Genomic DNA, 8,387 nt, shown 5'->3' with positions numbered 1-8,387 from the left:
ACTTGTTTCCCTTATTCATTAACGAGGGTCTCGTACTGGCAGACTTGGTGCATTTAGGTTGAATACAGGGGACTATTCGTCAGCTGCCAGTTAGTAATAGGTTTACGTGCTACGTGACGCCAAACAGGCTCATAAAGAGTGTGCCACACTCGCCACCATGGCTACTAGTGGCGCTGAATAACACTGCCACGTTTAAATTGACAAAGATACCCAATAAAGTGACTGGGGGATAGCTGTCGTGGTAGCTCAGTGGTAGAGCATTGAACGCGTCATTCGAAGGTCGCAGGTTCGGATCCTGCCCGTGGCAAGTTATCTTTTCACCCACTTTTCTTCATATTTACATTACACTTCAGTCTAATATCTTCCCCTATACTTTCCTTGGCATTATATTCTGTTATGTCTCAATAATATTGTGTAAAAACACAGAACAACGAGCCCTTAAGTGTACACTAGTTTCCCTAATTCATTAACGAGGGTCTCGTACCGGCAGACTTGGTGCATTTAGGCTGTAAACAGGGGACTATTGGTCAGCTGCCAGTTAGTAATAGGTTCACGTGCTACGTGACGCCAAACAGGCTCATAAAGAGTGTGCCACACTCGCCGCCATGGCTACTACTGGCGCTGATTGACACTCCAACGTTTCAATTTGCATGGATACCCCATAAAGTGGCTGGGGGTATGGCTCTTGTGGTATCTCAGTAGTAGAGCATTGAACGGGTTATTCGAAGGTCGCAGGTTTAGATCCTGCCCACGGCAAGTTATCTTTTCACCCAACGTTCTTCTCACTAACATTAAAATTGGCTTAATAACTTTCCCTATACTTTCCTTGGCATAATTGTCTGTTACATCTCATTATTATTGTGTAAAACACAAAAACAAGCCCTTAGGTATACATCTGTTTTTCTTATTCATTAACGAGGGTCTCGTACTTGCAGACTTGGTGCATTTAGGTTGTATACGGGAGACTATTGGTTAGCTGCCAGTTCTTAATAAGTTCACGTGCTACGTGACGCCAAACAGGCTCATAGTGTGCCACACTCGCCGCCATGGCTACTACTGGCGCTGATTGACACTCCCACGTTTCAATTTGCATGGATACCCCATAAAGTGGCTGGGGGTATGGCTCTTGTGGTATCTCAGTAGTAGAGCATTGAACGGGTTATTCGAAGGTCGCAGGTTTAGATCCTGCCCACGGCAAGTTATCTTTTCACCCAACTTTCTTCTCACTAACATTGAGATTGGCTTAATACCTTCCCCTATACTTTCCTTGGAATAATTGTCTGTTACATCTTATCATTATTGTGTAAAATACAAAAAACAAGCCCTTAGGTATACATCTGTTTTTCTTATTCATTAACAAAGGTCTCGTACTGGCAGACTTGGTGCATTTAGGTTTTATACAGGGGAATATTGGTCAGCTGCCAGTTAGTAAGAAGTTCACGTGCTATGTGACGCCAAATAGGCTCATAAAGAGTGTGGCACAATCGCCGCCATGGCTACTACTGGCGCTGATTGACACTCCCACGTTTAAATTGACATAAATACCCAATAAAGTCGCTGGGGGGATAGCTGTCGTGGTAGCTCAGAGGTAGAGCATAGAACGCGTTATTGGAACGTCGCAGGTTCGGATCCTGCCCAGGCAAGTTATGTGTTCACCCACTTTTCTTCTCATTTATATTACAATTGGCGTAATAACTTCCCCTATAATTTCCTTGGCATTATTGTATGTTACATCTCATCATTATTGTGTAAAACACAAAAAACAAGCCCTTATGTATACATCTGTATTTCTTATTCATTAACTAGGGTCTCGTACTTGCAGATTTGGTGCATTTAGGTTGTATATGGGGGACTATTTGTCAGCTGCCAGTTAGTAATAAGTTCCCCTGCTACGTGACGCCAAACAGGCTCGTAAAGAGTGTGCCACACTCACTGCAATGCTTACTAGTGGCGCTGATTGACACTCCCACGTTTAAATTCACAAAGATACCCAATAAAGTCGCTGACGGGATAGCTGTCGTGGTAGCTCAGTGGTAGAGCATCGAACGCGTTATTGGAACGTCGCAGGTTCGGATCCTGCCATGGCAAGTTATGTTTTTACCCACTTTTCTTCTCATTTACATTACAATTGGCCTAATAACTTCCCCTATAAATTTCCTGGTTTTATTGTCTGTTACATCTCATTACTATTGTGTAAAACACAAAAACGAGCCCTTAGGTATACACTTGTTTCCCTTATTCATTAACGAGGGTCTCGTACTGGCAGACTTGGTGCATTTAGGTTGAATACAGGGGACTATTCGTCAGCTTCCAGTTAGTAATAGGTTTACGTGCTACGTGACGCCAAACAGGCTCATAAAGAGTGTGCCACACTCGCCTCCATGGCTACTAGTGGCGCTGAATAACACTGCCACGTTTAAACTGACAAAGATAACCAATAAAGTGGCTGGGGGATAGCTGTCATGGTAGCTCAGTGGTAGAGCATTGAACTCGTCGTTCGAAGGTCACAGGTTCGGATCCTGCCCATGGCAAGTTATCTTTTCACCCACTTTTCTTCATATTTACATTACACTTGAGTCTAATATCTTCCCCTATACTTTCCTTGGCATTATATTCTGTTATGTCTCAATAATATTGTGTAAAAACACAGAACAACGAGCCCTTAAGTATACACTAGTTTCCCTAATTCATTAACGAGGGTCTCGTACCAGCAGACTTAGAGCCTTTAGGTTGTATACGAGGGACTATTGGTCAGGTGCTCACTCGTAATAAGTTCACGCGCTACGTGACGCCAAATAGAGCTCATAAGTGTGTGCTACACTCAGCGCCATGGCGACTGGTGGCGCTTACTGACACTCCCATGTTTAATTCACGTATAAACCCCATAAAGTGGCTGGGGGAATAGCTGTCGTGGTAGCTCAGTGGTAGAGCATCGAGCGCGTCATTCGAAGGTCGCAGGTTCGGATCCTGCGCACGGCAAGCTATCTTCTGACCCATTTTTCTTCATATTTACAATACAATTTGGTCTAATAACTTCCCCTATACTTTCCTTGGCATTATTGTCTGTTACATCTCATTATATTGTGTAAAACACGAAAAACGAGCCCTTAGGTGTACATCTGTTTCTCTTGTTCATTAACGAGGGTCTCGTACTGGCAAACTTGGTGCATTTAGGCTGTATACAGGGGACTATTGGTCAGCTGCCAGTTAGTAACAGGTTCACGTGCTACGCGACGCCAAACAGGCTCATAAAGAGTGTGCCACACTCGCCGCCATTGCTACTACTGGCGCTGATTGACACTCCAACGTTTAAATTTGCATGGATACCCCATAAAGTGGCTGGGGGGATGGCTGTTGTGGTATCTCAGTAGTAGAGCATTGAACGGGTTATTCGAAGGTCGCAGGTTTAGATCCTGCCCACGGCAAGTTATCGTTTCACCCAACGTTCTTCTCACTAACATTAAAATTGGCTTAATAACTTTCCCTATACTTTCCTTGGCATAATTGTCTGTTACATCTCATTATTATTGTGTAAAACACAAAAACAAGCCCTTAGGTATACATCTGTTTTTCTTATTCATTAACGAGGGTCTCGTACTTGCAGACTTGGTGCATTTAGGTTGTATACGGGAGACTATTGGTTAGCTGCCAGTTCTTGATAAGTTCACGTGCTACGTGACGCCAAACAGGCTCATAGTGTGCCACACTCGCCGCCATGGCTACTACTGGCGCTGATTGACACTCCCACGTTGAAATTGACATAGACACCCAATAAAGTCGCTGGGGGGTTAGCTGTTGTGGTATCTCAATAGTAGAGCATTGAACGCGTTATTCGAAGGTCGCAGGTTTAGATCCTGCCCACGGCAAGTTATCTTTTCACCCAACTTTCTTCTCACTAACATTGAGATTGGCTTAATACCTTCCCCTATACTTTCCTTGGCATAATTGTCTGTTACATCTTATCATTATTGTGTAAAATACAAAAAACAAGCCCTTAGGTATACATCTGTTTTTCTTATTCATTAACAAAGGTCTCGTACTGGCAGACTTGGTGCATTTAGGTTTTATACAGGGGAATATTGGTCAGCTGCCAGTTAGTAAGAAGTTCACGTGCTATGTGACGCCAAATAGGCTCATAAAGAGTGTGGCACAATCGCCGCCATGGCTACTACTGGCGCTGATTGACACTCCCACGTTTAAATTGACATAAATACCCAATAAAGTCGCTGGGGGGATAGCTGTCGTGGTAGCTCAGAGGTAGAGCATAGAACGCGTTATTGGAACGTCGCAGGTTCGGATCCTGCCCAGGCAAGTTATGTGTTCACCCACTTTTCTTCTCATTTATATTACAATTGGCGTAATAACTTCCCCTATAATTTCCTTGGCATTATTGTATGTTACATCTCATCATTATTGTGTAAAACACAAAAAACAAGCCCTTATGTATACATCTGTATTTCTTATTCATTAACTAGGGTCTCGTACTTGCAGATTTGGTGCATTTAGGTTGTATATGGGGGACTATTTGTCAGCTGCCAGTTAGTAATAAGTTCCCCTGCTACGTGACGCCAAACAGGCTCGTAAAGAGTGTGCCACACTCACTGCAATGCTTACTAGTGGCGCTGATTGACACTCCCACGTTTAAATTCACAAAGATACCCAATAAAGTCGCTGACGGGATAGCTGTCGTGGTAGCTCAGTGGTAGAGCATCGAACGCGTTATTGGAACGTCGCAGGTTCGGATCCTGCCAAGGCAAGTTATGTTTTTACCCACTTTTCTTCTCATTTACATTACAATTGGCCTAATAACTTCCCCTATAAATTTCCTGGTTTTATTGTCTGTTACATCTCATTACTATTGTGTAAAACACAAAAACGAGCCCTTAGGTATACACTTGTTTCCCTTATTCATTAACGAGGGTCTCGTACTGGCAGACTTGGTGCATTTAGGTTGAATACAGGGGACTATTCGTCAGCTTCCAGTTAGTAATAGGTTTACGTGCTACGTGACGCCAAACAGGCTCATAAAGAGTGTGCCACACTCGCCTCCATGGCTACTAGTGGCGCTGAATAACACTGCCACGTTTAAACTGACAAAGATAACCAATAAAGTGGCTGGGGGATAGCTGTCATGGTAGCTCAGTGGTAGAGCATTGAACTCGTCGTTCGAAGGTCACAGGTTCGGATCCTGCCCATGGCAAGTTATCTTTTCACCCACTTTTCTTCATATTTACATTACACTTGAGTCTAATATCTTCCCCTATACTTTCCTTGGCATTATATTCTGTTATGTCTCAATAATATTGTGTAAAAACACAGAACAACGAGCCCTTAAGTATACACTAGTTTCCCTAATTCATTAACGAGGGTCTCGTACCAGCAGACTTAGAGCCTTTAGGTTGTATACGAGGGACTATTGGTCAGGTGCTCACTCGTAATAAGTTCACGCGCTACGTGACGCCAAATAGAGCTCATAAGTGTGTGCTACACTCAGCGCCATGGCGACTGGTGGCGCTTACTGACACTCCCATGTTTAATTCACGTATAAACCCCATAAAGTGGCTGGGGGAATAGCTGTCGTGGTAGCTCAGTGGTAGAGCATCGAGCGCGTCATTCGAAGGTCGCAGGTTCGGATCCTGCGCACGGCAAGCTATCTTCTGACCCATTTTTCTTCATATTTACAATACAATTTGGTCTAATAACTTCCCCTATACTTTCCTTGGCATTATTGTCTGTTACATCTCATTATATTGTGTAAAACACGAAAAACGAGCCCTTAGGTGTACATCTGTTCCTCTTGTTCATTAACGAGGGTCTCGTACTGGCAAACTTGGTGCATTTAGGCTGTATACAGGGGACTATTGGTCAGCTGCCAGTTAGTAACAGGTTCACGTGCTACGCGACGCCAAACAGGCTCATAAAGAGTGTGCCACACTCGCCGCCATTGCTACTACTGGCGCTGATTGACACTCCAACGTTTAAATTTGCATGGATACCCCATAAAGTGGCTGGGGGGATGGCTGTTGTGGTATCTCAGTAGTAGAGCATTGAACGGGTTATTCGAAGGTCGCAGGTTTAGATCCTGCCCACGGCAAGTTATCGTTTCACCCAACGTTCTTCTCACTAACATTAAAATTGGCTTAATAACTTTCCCTATACTTTCCTTGGCATAATTGTCTGTTACATCTCATTATTATTGTGTAAAACACAAAAACAAGCCCTTAGGTATACATCTGTTTTTCTTATTCATTAACGAGGGTCTCGTACTTGCAGACTTGGTGCATTTAGGTTGTATACGGGAGACTATTGGTTAGCTGCCAGTTCTTGATAAGTTCACGTGCTACGTGACGCCAAACAGGCTCATAGTGTGCCACACTCGCCGCCATGGCTACTACTGGCGCTGATTGACACTCCCACGTTGATATTGACATAGACACCCAATAAAGTCGCGGGGGGGTTAGCTGTTGTGGTATCTCAATAGTAGAGCATTGAACGCGTTATTCGAAGGTCGCAGGTTTAGATCCTGCCCACGGCAAGTTATCTTTTCACTCAACTTTCTTCTCACTAACATTGACATTGGCTTAATACTTTCCCCTATACTTTCCTTGGCATAATTGTCTGTTACATCTCATTATTATTGTCTAAAATACAAAAAACAAGCCCTTAGGTATACATCTGTTTTTCTTATTCATTAACAAAGGTCTCGTACTGGCAGACTTGGTGCATTTAGGTTTTATACAGGGGAATATTGGTCAGCTGCCAGTTAGTAAGAAGTTCACGTGCTATGTGACGCCAAATAGGCTCATAAAAAGTTTGGCACAATCGCCGCCATGGCTACTACTGGCGCTGATTGACACTCCCACGTTTAAATTGACATAAATACCCAATAAAGTCGCTGGGGGGATAGCTGTCGTGGTAGCTCAGAGGTAGAGCATAGAACGCGTTATTGGAACGTCGCAGGTTCGGATCCTGCCCAGGCAAGTTATGTTTTTACCCACTTTTCTTCTCATTTACATTACAATTGGCCTAATAACATCCCCTATAAATTCCTTGGTTTTATTGTCTGTTACATCTCATTACTATTGTGTAAAACACAAAAACAAGCCCTTAGGTATACACTTGTTTCCCTTATTCATTAACGAGGGTCTCGTACTGGCCGACTTGGTGCATTTAGGTTGAATACAGGGGACTATTCGTCAGCTGCCAGTTAGTAATAGGTTTACGTGCTACGTGACGCCAAACAGGCTCATAAAGAGTGTGCCACACTCGCCGCCATGGCTACTAGTGGCGCTGAATAACACTGCCACGTTTAAATTGACAAAGATACCCAATAAAGTGGCTGGGGGATAGCTGTCGTGGTAGCTCAGTGGTAGAGCATTGAACGCGTCATTCGAAGGTCGCAGGTTCGGATCCTGCCCATGGCAAGTTATCTTTTCACCCACTTTTCTTCATATTTACATTACATTTCAGCCTAATATCTTCCCCTATATTTTCCTTGGCATTATATTCTGTTATGTCTCAATAATATTGTGTAAAAACACAGAACAACGAGCCCTTAAGTATACACTAGTTTCCCTAATTCATTAACGAGGGTCTCGTACCGGCAGACTTAGAGCCTTTAGGTTGTATACGAGGGACTATTGGTCAGGTGCTCACTCGTAATAAGTTCACGCGCTACGTGACGCCAAATAGAGCTCATAAGTGTGTGCTACACTCAGCGCCATGGCTACTGGTGGCGCTTACTGACACTCCTATGTTTAATTCACATATAAACCCCATAAAGTGGCTGGGGGAATAGCTGTCGTGGTAGCTCAGTGGTAGAGCATCGAGCGCGTCATTCGAAGGTCGCAGGTTCGGATCCTGCCCACGGCAAGCTATCTTTTGACCCACTTTTCTTCAAATTTACAATACAATTTGGTCCAATATCTTCTCCTATACATTCCTTGGCATTATTGTCTGTTAGGTCTCATTATTATTGTGTAAAAACGCAGAAAACGAGCCCTTAAGTATACACTTCTTTTTTTATTTCATTAACGAGGGTCTCTTACTGGCAGACTTCGTGCGTTTAGGTTGTATACGAGGGACTATTTGTCAGCTGCCCACTCGTAATAGGTTCACGTGCTACTTGACGCCAAATAGGCTCATAAAAGTGTGCTACACTCACCGCCATGGCTACTGGTTGCGCTGACTGACACTCCCATGTTTAATTCACGTATAAATCCCATAAAGTTGCTGCGGGGATAGCTGTCGTGGTAGCTCAGTGGCAGAGCATCGAGCGCGTCATTCGAAGGTCGCAGGTTCGGATCCTGCGCACGGCAAGCTATCTTTTGACCCATTTTTCTTCATATTTACAATACAATTTGGTCTAATAACTTCCCCTATACTTT

The sequence above is a fragment of the Rhipicephalus microplus genome, chromosome X (assembly GCF_043290135.1).
Source record: "Rhipicephalus microplus isolate Deutch F79 chromosome X, USDA_Rmic, whole genome shotgun sequence".
NCBI lineage: Eukaryota > Metazoa > Arthropoda > Arachnida > Ixodida > Ixodidae > Rhipicephalus > Rhipicephalus microplus.
This window is presented reverse-complemented; position numbering follows the sequence as displayed.